The sequence below is a fragment of the Trichogramma pretiosum genome, unplaced genomic scaffold (assembly GCF_000599845.2).
Source record: "Trichogramma pretiosum strain Unisexual culture from Peru unplaced genomic scaffold, Tpre_2.0 scaffold9, whole genome shotgun sequence".
In the NCBI taxonomy this organism is placed as follows: Eukaryota; Metazoa; Arthropoda; class Insecta; order Hymenoptera; family Trichogrammatidae; genus Trichogramma; species Trichogramma pretiosum.
The window spans coordinates 566410-578649 of NW_019641697.1; the positions used below are offsets into that span (position 1 = coordinate 566410).

A 12240-nucleotide genomic window follows, 5' to 3' on the forward strand; every position below is an offset into this window, starting at 1 on the left:
AAAGCTTAATTTTTACCTGGAAAGATATAACAAATGAAGTGTTCATTGAAAGGAATTCGGAACACACACTTTTTATTAGTAAAAAAATTTCGGATATGAAATTATCTTCAACAACCAGACCAGTAATAATAAAATCTATTAATCCGATCAGAGTTTTTAAACCTATTCCCTCATATTTTAATTTTTTCTTGTATTTTTTTGCAAGTATAAAATATGAGGTTTTCTTTCATAATGCTTACGTGTTAATCTATAAAGATATGATAATAAAGGCCCAATCACTTGATTCGTACTATAATACTACATTCAGCAGGGTCGGGTAGATTGATAGCTTCTGTCTTCGTGGATTATTCAGAGCCGATGCAAACGCGGGGGATTTGCCTCGAAATCATAGCCCGGGCTTCCGAAATTCAGAGAGGAAGAGCTCGAACCTCTGGACATTGACGTTTGTGTTTTATTCGCTTCAATTGCTTATATAGTATAAATTTTGCCGATAATGGTGATGGACGCGGTTTGATTGAGTGATTATCGGAGGCATTTTCGCACCTGAAAAATCAAGCTGAATTTTTATACGCTATCTTTTTTTATGCATCGGAAAATCCAGAAAAATATAAACGCAGGGGTTGAGCAGGTTTTCATTCCACGTGTCGCATTTTCTTGATCGCTCTCGGAGGAGCTACTCGCGAAAAATTCTAAGCAGCTTTCCCAAGCACTTATATTGTGCGCACGTCTTCCATTCGAAGGCGTAAAGCAGCCGCATACCTTTCCGCCCCTCTCCTCGAAACATCCATTCCAATTCAACGAGCGTAGGTATATATCATGTGCTCTTTGAAACTCGTTACAATTTAAAGAAAAAATAAAATAAAGTCACACGAGCTTTCAATATCTTGACTTATCATGAAAGAGTGAATGAGCGCGAAAGAGGGAGGGAGAGAGAGTGAGAAAATGAACGTATGAAGAAAGTTTATTGGTATATATTGCACTCGTACGGCATATATTACATAATTTGCATGAGAAGCAAAAGCGAGAAAAAGATGATGATGAATCTTATACACACTTTTCATCAGTGAGAAAACGCGTACATATGTATGTATGCATGTATATACGTCGGAATACGGCAAGCTTCTTACACCACAGCTACGTGAGCTCGCGTAATCGAGTTTCTCGTAGTCTCGCGCGCAAGTCTAGTGTGAGTACGAGCTCAGGCAGTATATCGTTGGAAAAAGCAATTCTCCATTCCCCGTTTTTTAAATATACATCTTTACGTGTTTTATTAAACTTGGCGCCGTCGAGATAGGTTTTCTCAGCACACACGTATTTGCGGATAATTTGCATAACTTTTTTTTCTTCTTTTTTTGTGCATCGATTTATTTCAAATCAGCTTGTCCACGAGTATTATGCGTGTTGCAGCGAATGTATTAAAAAGTTGCGTCGTACAATTGAACGATGCACAAGAGATTAATTACATACGGAGGTTAATTTTGATAAAATCGCGCAGCAGAAAGAGCGGCGCGTATCTCGCGTAATATATGATAAATTTTCAATTAAGCAAGCCCTCCTTTTTCCTGCCTCTTCCTCTTTTTAATTCTCCAGCTCGTTAGACGAAATTTCATCTGCATATACGCGCGACGGTAGCATAAGTAGCTCGCCCGCGTGCACGCGCCGCCGCCGACAAATTGCTTCGAGCTCTCGCTCATTTATTTTAACTAGGCTGGCAACAACTTAATAACGTATTTTCCTATTTCGCGTCGCATTTATATGGCTCGCGACAAAGCAAAGCCACGCTACTCGCGGAGTCGGCAAAATATTTCTTCTGCCTCGAGCTCCTCCGCCGTATATATCGCGAGCGCATCTCTCGAGGCCCGTCGCACGCGCAACCATCAGTTAGAGCGCGTGATACATAGTAAAATGGCCCGATCGTTTCGCGGTGTACAACAAGCTTGGCACTTTATTTGGCCAAGGAGAAATGCGCGCCACGCCGCATTCGCAGCAGCAGCGCACAATGTGACGAGGCAGGCTTGCGAAGCGCTTACAATGCGACTCGAGCTTTCGGCCTGAATACCGATTTATACCCCAACGCAGCAGCCCGACTAGCGAGCAACTTTGTTTGTTTCTCTTTCGAGCCCGAGTCTCGAGTGTACACACGTAGTAGCTATACGCTTCTTTAAGGGATGCCTCGAGTAGACTTTTATAAAGCGAATATTTGGCAATTCAAATGCGTTGCCGAGCTTATATGTTTCGGGCGAAAGAGAAGCGAGGAATTTTTCTTTTCGTCAGCTCGTACTCCGAGAGCAGCTTGAACGACGTGTAGATAAACGTATTCGTGTCTCATATACTCCGAGCGCACGGCAAAGTTCAAACGGCATAATTTATAAGTCACACTGATTAGTAATGTACACGATAGTGGTCTTTCCAACATGTATCCATATTAGCTTTTCACTTATATGAAATAAAACGGGAAACAACAGAGGAGAATTCGTTAAAGTTTGGCAAAGAGAGCCAGACTGGATGGTTTTATTTTTTTTCAACGTACGAGCCTTTAAGCAGGTAGTAGTCGAACTCGAGAGTGTATCGAAATTCACGTTGAAAAAGTTTCACTCGAGCTAGAGTGAAAATTTGCGATGTGAATTAGGCATCATCCGAAGAGGGAAGGAAGCCGATGCGCCCGCCACCCATACACGCGTGTCAACAAGTTTTACAGAAGCTCGCTCGCTGCTGCTGTGAGTAAGCACACTTTGCTACAATACCTGCGCAGGGGGAAACAGCAGCCACCGCCTCTGCGTGGATACAATGCATTGGAGCGCGTCACGCTCGAGGCACGCAAAGCGTGCAAAACTTGGTCTTTGTCTTGAAAGAAGCCGAGAACGCGTACGTCTGTGTATGCGAGTGTGTGTCGCCCGACTTCGTGTGTAAGTCCATGTTTTTTCCGCGTGCGTACGAGATATAGTTATTCGGAAAGTTCGATGGCGACCGTACGAGGAAAAAATACCTATAGATAGGAGAACGCGCGCCTGATGAAAAATCTACGGGAATAATAAAAGGCATTACATTGAAATGGCGCGTGTTTGGCCGGGCGATAAAACTTGCCAGTCTCGCGAGCTCCACGGAATGAAACATTAGGTAATTACTTACATTGGATGAGCCTGCAAGTCGCTCTCAGTCATTTCTATGACTTATTTAGTTTGACTTGACGAATGAAGAAGAAGTGCAAAGCTTTTGAAAATTGTTAGCACTCGCCCCAAAACTTTCCGACTCCCTCTCGAACTCTCGACTTTTTTACGTCGCGACGATTCATTAGTACACGAAAGTTTGACGTCTTGCTGTACTACGGTTAATGCGTACATTTATGGAATATATGCTTACATTTTCGAAATTTATTATTCTCGAGTCGTAGTTGGCTACGCGAATCCGTGCGAGCTTTTTTCAATTACCAACGTACACAATGCGACGTTGAAGCGATTTCCAGGGCAGCGGTGTATCATTGTATACATTTATAACACGACAGAGCGAGTCACATCATAGGCGGCGAGCGAGCATCAAAGATGATCCCAATTTTCATAGTAAAATAAGGCCCTGGTGTTTGCTTTATCGTATTACTACCGTAGCGGCTGACGCAAAAGCGCGTCCCAATGCGAAGTTTCAATATGATTTCGTATGCAGACAAAGTACGTGTGAACTTTGATTATAATATACCCAGGCTACGCTAACGTATATGTACGCGCACACGCATGCACACACACACACACACACACACAGACTTGCAAGTGAATTACGCGATCGTGTGTAGCGTATGCATTAGCCGTGAGGATGGATTTATGGGCTTGATTAGATATAGCGAATTATAGCCTTTGTGTCTTAAAATGAAAGTTCCAGAGAGTGCTTGATGTGCATTTAAGTAATTACGCGTCGATGTAGCAGCGCGCTATATACTGCAGCAGACAATTTGCAGCCTTCAAAAGGGCACACGAATCGAAAAGACTGCGCGATCGTCGTGCCGTTCTACATAGCTTACCAGTGCGTCTCGCCAAGAAATATGTACGCGCCGAGTTTCGTCCCTTGGCCCAATCGACTGTCGAGCAGCACACGCGTGCAATTCCATTTTTCGCCGAGTACGCAATTACACCATAACGCGTAATTTCATTGCCACTCTATTTCCCGGGCTTATTTCTATTAAATGTACACGCAAACTTTGGAGCTTTTAATGAATATATGCAAATGAAATTCATGGAAAGCCACAACTTGATAAATAATTAGTACAAGTTCAAATTCCCGTAAATGCGCCAAGCTGCGGTACTTTGAGCAGATTTGAAATCTTGAATTTTAACGCATTTTTAATTTACATTTTGGATCAGCAAAATGGAATATTTTTATAGGCTGCAAAGCGATCGATTATTGAAAAATCATAACTTCTTTGCTACGAGCAACTGGAGAACCCCCATACGCCAAATGTATCTCGCACCGTTGAGCTACCAAAGAACTTTGAATCATCCTTCTTACTCGCTCTCTTTCTATCTATCCCACAAACGATATGCATCGCGAAAATTCCAATCCCAAAACCATTGATATATCAGGGCGTGCATAACCCATTTTAAGATTATATTGAGGAGTATTAACGCATTCCTCGGGCGGGATCTATACGAAGGGATGGTTATAGACCGCAATATGCCCCGGCTTAATTCCAATCAGCAACTATTTCCGCGGCCACCTAACCTCTCTCTCTCTCCTTCCCTCCCTCTGCACTTCCCTCTGAACTGTAGCTTGGATCGGCAAATTGCTAACTGTGAGCTGAAGCGAGGCTTCGCGTGCTTACATGTATCTAGATCGCTTCGTACCTTTTTCGCAAAAATTACAGATAAAAAACGGCTTACTACAAGACCTGAGGACGTTTTAGGCAACGAGTAGTATAATTCATATTAAAATTGAAAACTATAAAGTTGTGCCACGAGAATGAGTTAGTGATAATAAAAAAAAACGAAAAAAGATAGAATGACTGACCACCTACTTGCAAGCTTGATAACCAGAAGTTTAGTAGGCTTATCCCGAGTGCTGTTCAAATAAAGCTAAAATAAATTTATCAATCAAGTGGCACTACTGGAAAATCAATAGGGTTATTTTCCCTGCAGGAAAACTATCAATTTTTCTAAATATGTTATGGCTACCCCACTTGATAAAATAAATGATTTGACATAAAATATTCTGTAAGGTAAAAAAAACAACAATGGAATATTTCCATAGTATATTTGAAACAAATTGCATAAAGTATATTCAATAGTACAATAGTCTAAAAACAGCAGCCAAGTTGCGATTAGGTTACGGTTTTTGGTATTATATAAAAACTACTATCCAGGGGATTAGCAAAGAGCTCTCTTTACGCGTATTATAGAAGAGAAGCCGATACTTTTTGGTTTTTGATACTCGCGAGTCCACGAGAGTTATTATGATATTATTATTTATACTACACGATAAAGTTTAATCTAAAATTATTTTTTAATCTAAAACTAAAATTCTCAAAGAGGGGCTAAAATTTATTTGATATTGTATAAATAATACCAAAAATTAAAAATTAAAAATTTCGAATATTACAAATTATCATTTAACTTTTTCTTTGATAAAATATACCAGAAAACTAATTAAAAGTAGACCATAACTGCTAGAATAAACTCGAAATGTTGATATTCGTACGATCTAAAAGATATAAAAAATGACATCGAGTTTTTGGAATTTAAATTTAGAAACTGATGAAAATTAATGATAAACGTGAGCTGAATTTTAAAACTAGGCTAGAATTACTCAAATTCATTTGTAATCTACTCTTATATTTTCACCCTTATGGTTTAAAACCATCGAGTCTGCGCAGCCAGAGCGTTGAAATGAAAATAGTTGCGCGTCTCTGTACCTGATCATCGTCGGTGTCAGCCAGTCCGCGTCGACGCGTAAATGAGTAAAAGGGGCAATGTTATGCATGGGTCTATTCATATATATATGACCAACTCTTTATCAAACCAACTGTTTCAAAAGCTGCTCAATGTGGAAAAATGAAACAAATTATATGTCTGTGCAAATGAGTTTAGATGATGTCCCAGTTACTTATAACACCCTTAAAACATTCAACCGAATTATCCAAAGTATCTCCAACTACATTAATCGACATTTATTTCTTTAAAGGCATTCGATTTAACTGCGATGCCTATTGAAGTCGGAAAAACCTTAATTTGGCAGACATTTTTACCCTATTTTATAGATTTTAAGATCAATTATCAGATTTAGATTGATTGCCAGGTAAAGCTAGGCTCACAGGTGCTACTCGAAAGAATACGGACGAACAAGGGGCTCGGTGACATTTTTGCCGGTCAGTTTGCCAGAGAATCGACCATATATGCACGCGAACGTCAACGAGGAGCGAGAGTATGAAACGCTGACAGCACGCGGCACACGCAATATGAGAAATAAAACACGTCGCCTGTCGAATGCAAGCTCGCGCATACGGAAAAAGATGTGAAATAATTTCTCGTATCGCGACGCATAGGCATTATAATAATAATAAATACATGGCAGCGCATGCGCGTGTCTGCAGGCTACGCCGCTGGAGAAAAAAAAAACTGTACGGCCGTAAAGCGATATTCATAGAGTCGCGCGATATCGCGCTCGTATCCTTATATCAACGTTTGAGCACGCGCTGTTAAAGATATCGTCGGGGATTTTGCGAAACACTCGTTTCATCCTTTTCTTGCCTCTGCAGCTCAGCCTCATATTTATCTGTATATAGGATAGGTACATATATATATACGTATATTCATACGTTGGGAGAAAGAGGAGGAAATAAAGAGCAGAGAGAATTATTGCTTCGCGAGGTCGTTATAGCGCGCCGCCGTGCCGCCGAGTTAAGACGTGAGGAGGCTAGGAAAAACCTGCTAGTCAGTCGCTCGAGGTTATTTATTCGAGGAGGATGGCTCTATACATTCTTGGCAAATGCTCATTCATATTTTTTTTGTGCTGCTGCTGGCTGCGCTGCCGCCGCCTCACGAGCACGTGTGCCACCGCGCCACTGTACTATCCACCCAGCAGCAGCAGCAGCAGCAGCACCGCCATCGGCGCACTTTTCCTCATTTTGCTTCTTTTGGCCGCTCGCGGGCGATATCTCGCGTAACTGCAGCTCGGCCGGATGCGCGCGGTAACTCGCGCGAGCTGCTCTCCTATATACTGCACACGAGAGTCGAGCTTTTTGGCCTGCGACAGCATGTGTGCGCGCGCGAGGCCGCTTCTATTATATATCTCTATAGCCGAATAAGGACGAAATTTGACTCGCCGCTTATGCTCTCGAGCGCGCTCTGCTTTTAATTGTCTCTGTATACTGCGAGAGCATGAGCCGCAAAAGAAGAAACGCGAGCGCGCGGATATGCGATCTAAAAGTCCGAGATTAAATTTATGATTAAGCGGCGGCGGATCCCGAGCGTCCGTTGGTATAATCATCGAGAGACTATCGTGCTGCGGTTATATTGAAAAAAAACGCCACTCGCTTGTTGATGAAAACACAACCTTTCTCCGGGCATGAATTATTCAATCGATCGCTCGAGACAAGAACGTGCTCAAGAGCGATCAGCCGCAAACGGACCAGATCCTAAAAACATAATTTAATTGTTTTTGTCCTTTCTGCGTGAGCAAATGAAGCGGCTAAATTATACAGCAGTCGGTCCGATAATAGTCTTTTACTCGGCAGTTACAAAGAATTAATCGCTTCGATCGATCACTCTCCATTAGAGATTCAGGGAGCCGGCTCAAAGTCAATAACCCCCCTCGAAATTTTCATCCGAATGATGCATAGCCGAGTATTGAAAACGATAAAAAGAACATTTCGTGTGCTCTCGCGCGTATGTGTGTTTGCAAATTCAGCAAGTCTATAAATCAGTGTGCTGTAGCGCATGAGAGAGAGGGAGTAAGCACCGCAAGTTCTATCTCGCGTAGTTGCGTAGCTACAAACCCGAAGAATTAGTCGGCCAACTAAGCCGTTTGTCACGATGAAAATAAATGGAGGTGTATAGGGAACTGCCTTTGCTTTGCTTGCCTCGAACCATAGTATACATGTATATAAGTTTACACACGCAGCCCTTATGTAACCAAGGTCCTGGATACACGGCATAAATATAACATTCATTCGATGATGCAACACCCCGTGAGGGACTGATGAATTATAGCGCTGCTACTGCTGCCTGCAGTAGTTTCAAACGCTCAACTATACCTACGTCGGATATGAGAATGTGTAATTTTGACCGAGATGAATTTCTCTCGGCGGTTTCTCTGACTCGCAAGTGCAATTGTGCGTGTATAGTCTTGCGGCTCGAGGCGTAAACGAGGGCTGCTATTGCTGCTACTGCTGATGCTGCTGCTGCCGTTGACGCGCTCAAGGATCCGGAGAAAAATTTACGGAAAAGTGTACCTTCTCCATTCAGAATTGTCAAAATCAGCGGCGGGATTAAGGACGCACGGCCCTATTCATTTCTAAATTATGGTCGACTCGACTAAAAAATTGCATCCCAAAAGTAAAGTAAAGAACACTCGTAAATAACCAGCCTCGAGGAGGTATTCCGCAGCTCTGCTGCATGCGCTGCCGCGCACGCTCGTTATAAAATGGGAATTTTAGGCTCAACGAAGTACGCAATGGTCTCGAAAAAAAAACGAGTCGAGCGCGGGCTTTACCTGCCAAGTATGCTTGTGTGTGTGTGTGCGTAATGTTGAGCGCGGAGCTTTTCGCCTGGATAATTCAGGCATAAAAACGTTTTTGTTCCTTCTTGTTGACGCGTGCGTGATGTGTGCTCATTCATACGTACACACGTACATCATATTGAACTACAGTAACCTACTGGCCAACGAGTATGTGTAGCTCTTTGCTTGGCCATCAAACTTCGAGCGCCGTTGTTCCATTTTTTTTCCTTTATGCACACGCTACACCGGAGTATACATTTCGAGAAAAGTTGAAAAGTAGTGCAGCAGCAGCAGCAGCAGCAGCAGTAGTTCGCTCTTCCGTGTAATGGCCGTGGCTTCGAGTGTGTGCAAGGATCGTTTCCCTTTATGCGAGCGAACTCGGCTGCTGCTGGTCGTCGTGATCGCGCTGCGGTGGTCGGCGCAAAATACTCGATCCGCACCGAAGGAAATAAGAAACGCGCTGAAATCATGCTTTTTCTCTGCTGCGCATATTATTTCATGATTGCGACATGGATTGATGAAAATAACGCTCGCAAAATTATATCCAACTCGTTATACGAACTCCTTTGGGATTTGTTAGATGAAGTTTTCTCTCTCTCTCTCTCTCTTTTTCCTTTAACGAGCAAAGCACTTTTTGCGAGGGTCTGCTCGATGAATGTGTCAAAGTGCATCAAATTTCAAACTTTCCCCGGACTATTTCGTGAAGCTGGTTTGCGACGTTAATAATATGGAGCTAGCAGAGCAGAGAAGCTGAGAAGAATATCGCGAGTATACATGCGCACACGCACACCTTGCTGTGCGCAGGTAAGTTTAATAAAGCGTGCGAAGGTCTTGCTCTCTCTCTCTCTCTCTCCTTTCATTATTACCATTACAAATTGCTAAATTTACATTAAACTTAATATTATAAATCGCGCACGCATACGGGGCTAAAGATCGTCTTCGTCGCACGAGGCTGCCATACGCACGTTGAAAGGCAACCAATTTAATGAGATCGTAAATTTAACTTAAAGAGGCTTTGAGTCTTATTAAATATACTCGACGGGAAATATCGGCGTCGTAACCGAGCACAGCGTACGACGCGTGCGTCATAGCTAGCATTGTATATATAATACTCGCACTCGTTTGGCCCGAGCGGAATATTGCATTTTTTCTTCTTTTGAATTCATAGTTTTTAATCAAGAGAGCAGCGGCGCGGCGTGTCCAGCGCGCGTATATGGGTAATTGTAATGCTTTTACGATACACTTTTGCCGCAGCTGCGGGTATTATTGTTATACCGGGACGAAAAAGGACAATATAGCGATTTTAGCGACAAATTGCTCGGAAAAATGTCACCATAGCGAATAAAAATCATTCTCCAATGGGCGCCGCGAACAAAAAAGTCTTTCAGCTCGATTGCACTCGCTTTTCCGTACACGCGCGCGTCTTAGCGTGCGGGGGAAAAAGTAAAAAAGAAAACACACAAGTTCTTGACTCGCAAAAACACATCGGGCGGCTCCCCAACCCCCTGCAAGTGCGCGAGGGGCAAAGTTTTATTATACGCGCCAATTTAACCGCGTGTAGTGTGTAGATAGCATTGATTACACAACAAAAGCAGTTGTTGGCTGAAATTGAGAAAATTTAAAGAACTTTTTCTCGTCGCGAGCTCTCGCACAAGTTCTTTGAAGCAATAATCGGTGCTGCGCGCAGAGATAGCTTAATGAATTTTCCTTCCATGTACGCGCGGCAGAAATTCGCGAAAAAGACTTAACGGAGTCGCATGAAGTGTGTATAGAGGGTGTGGGAGGAGGGGGTGCTGCTGCATAATGGTGTAACAACAATAGCTCGGCAGTAACCGCAGAAAGCAATTCGTTACGTAATATGATAAATTCGAGCCAGAGGCCGCGCGCAGCACATATTGTTCGAGTTAAGCGTATGCGTTTGTAGCGCACTAGAAGCCGCGTGTGCGAGAGAGAAGCCCGCAGCACGGCGTATATAGTACCATTAGGGAAGTAATTACGTGTATGTGCGTGTTAGCTCTTTCCCTGCCTCGGCGCACGAGTTGATGCCGAGCTCGACTCTACTCTCCGTGCGTTTAAGTATATGCTAGCCGACTCTCCGACGGACATTTCTTTGATGCTCTTTTGAATCGAGCCGCCCCGAAAGGGCCAAATTTGCCCTGTTTGACGTGCTGCTCCCTCCGACGTAACACTCGTTACACATCGTGGCCCCTATGATATGCCGACGCGATCCTACGCTAGACTCTCGACCTCTCGACGTTACTTTTCGCGTGAATTATTTTCACGGATAAATCCAGGCGCGGATATATGGGTCATCTGCAAATGTTATCGACCTCGTTCGTTTGTCGGTGCAATACCGATCAGAAAATCGGCATGTAGCCCGTGTTCTTTGTAGGATTATAATAATGGCCTATTCTTGCTCTATCTGCAGCGATTTGTGCGTGAGATTCGAAAGTCGAGGGGGATGAGTGCAGCCGTTAAATATGTATTGGGTCACGCACGAACCTCGTCGTATATTATACGTGCGAGCGAGCTGGTCCGACCGGCGCTACTGCCGCTGCTGCTGCTGCTGCTGCTACGGGCTGTATGTAATGATGCATAGAAGTACCTAACGTGTAATATTTAATTAACAGATGGAGCGATAATTTGAAAATCCAATATAGGTTTCTGGCTGGGCCGCACTGCAGCAAGCATGCCCGAGAGGATTGAGAGGGATATAGTATTCTGCGATTATTGACGATAATGGTCCATAACTGGCTTTTGTTTCTGCCTCCGATATCATTTTTAATTAGATGCGCCAAGTTTTACCCAAATTACCAGCTAGCAGAGAGTTGGAAACTCATTTTTATCGAGAAAATCGAGGCTCGCGATGAGAATCGTAAATTCGGAGCGATGAAAAAAAAAGTACGCTCGCAAGCATAAAGAAATCCTAAGGTATATAGATGTAAAGTTGAATTTACTTTTTCAACCGGACCTGCACGTACTTTCCTCTCTCTCTCTCTCTCTCTCTCTTTCTCTCTTTTCCCCTCGGCCGCGCACGCGCGCGTACGTATATACAAGCTGGAATACTTTTGAAACGGTCGTTTTAATCAAGAACTGCACGATAGCAGGGGGTATATATATCAGTCTACTTTCGCCAAGCTCACACGTACCTTGTGGCAAAAGTTGGCAGTTTAGCGAGTAGCAGCAGCGAAAAAAATAAATAAACAGACTTTTATTGAACACGCTTAGGTTAAAAATCGATACAACTGCGGGACACGACTCTACGTTATTTCATTGGAAAAAAGAGCCAGCCAACGAGAGTATAAAAATCTTTGCACTTGTATAATATCGCTTTGGTACATGTGCCGTATCGTTCTCGGCTTTCGATTGGCTCGGCGAGCGCAATTGACGCTGGTAAATAAAATTCTGCGAGCCTGGCAGGAATCTACATCACTGACAAGCAGATGCATTCGCAACTCTGTATTTGCGAGCTGATATAATTTTCAAAGCGAAGCTTTTGAAAAACGTTTTTCTAATTAAGCGACTGTAAACGCACATCTCTCG

At 43.1% G+C, this 12240-nt stretch overlaps 1 protein-coding gene across 2 annotated transcripts in view; it reads right to left on the minus strand.

The window, feature by feature from the left end:
* Positions 1 to 12240, minus strand: part of LOC106651302 — a 77809-nt gene that overhangs the window by 47325 nt on the left and 18244 nt on the right. The gene's annotated exons all lie outside the window — the stretch shown is intronic.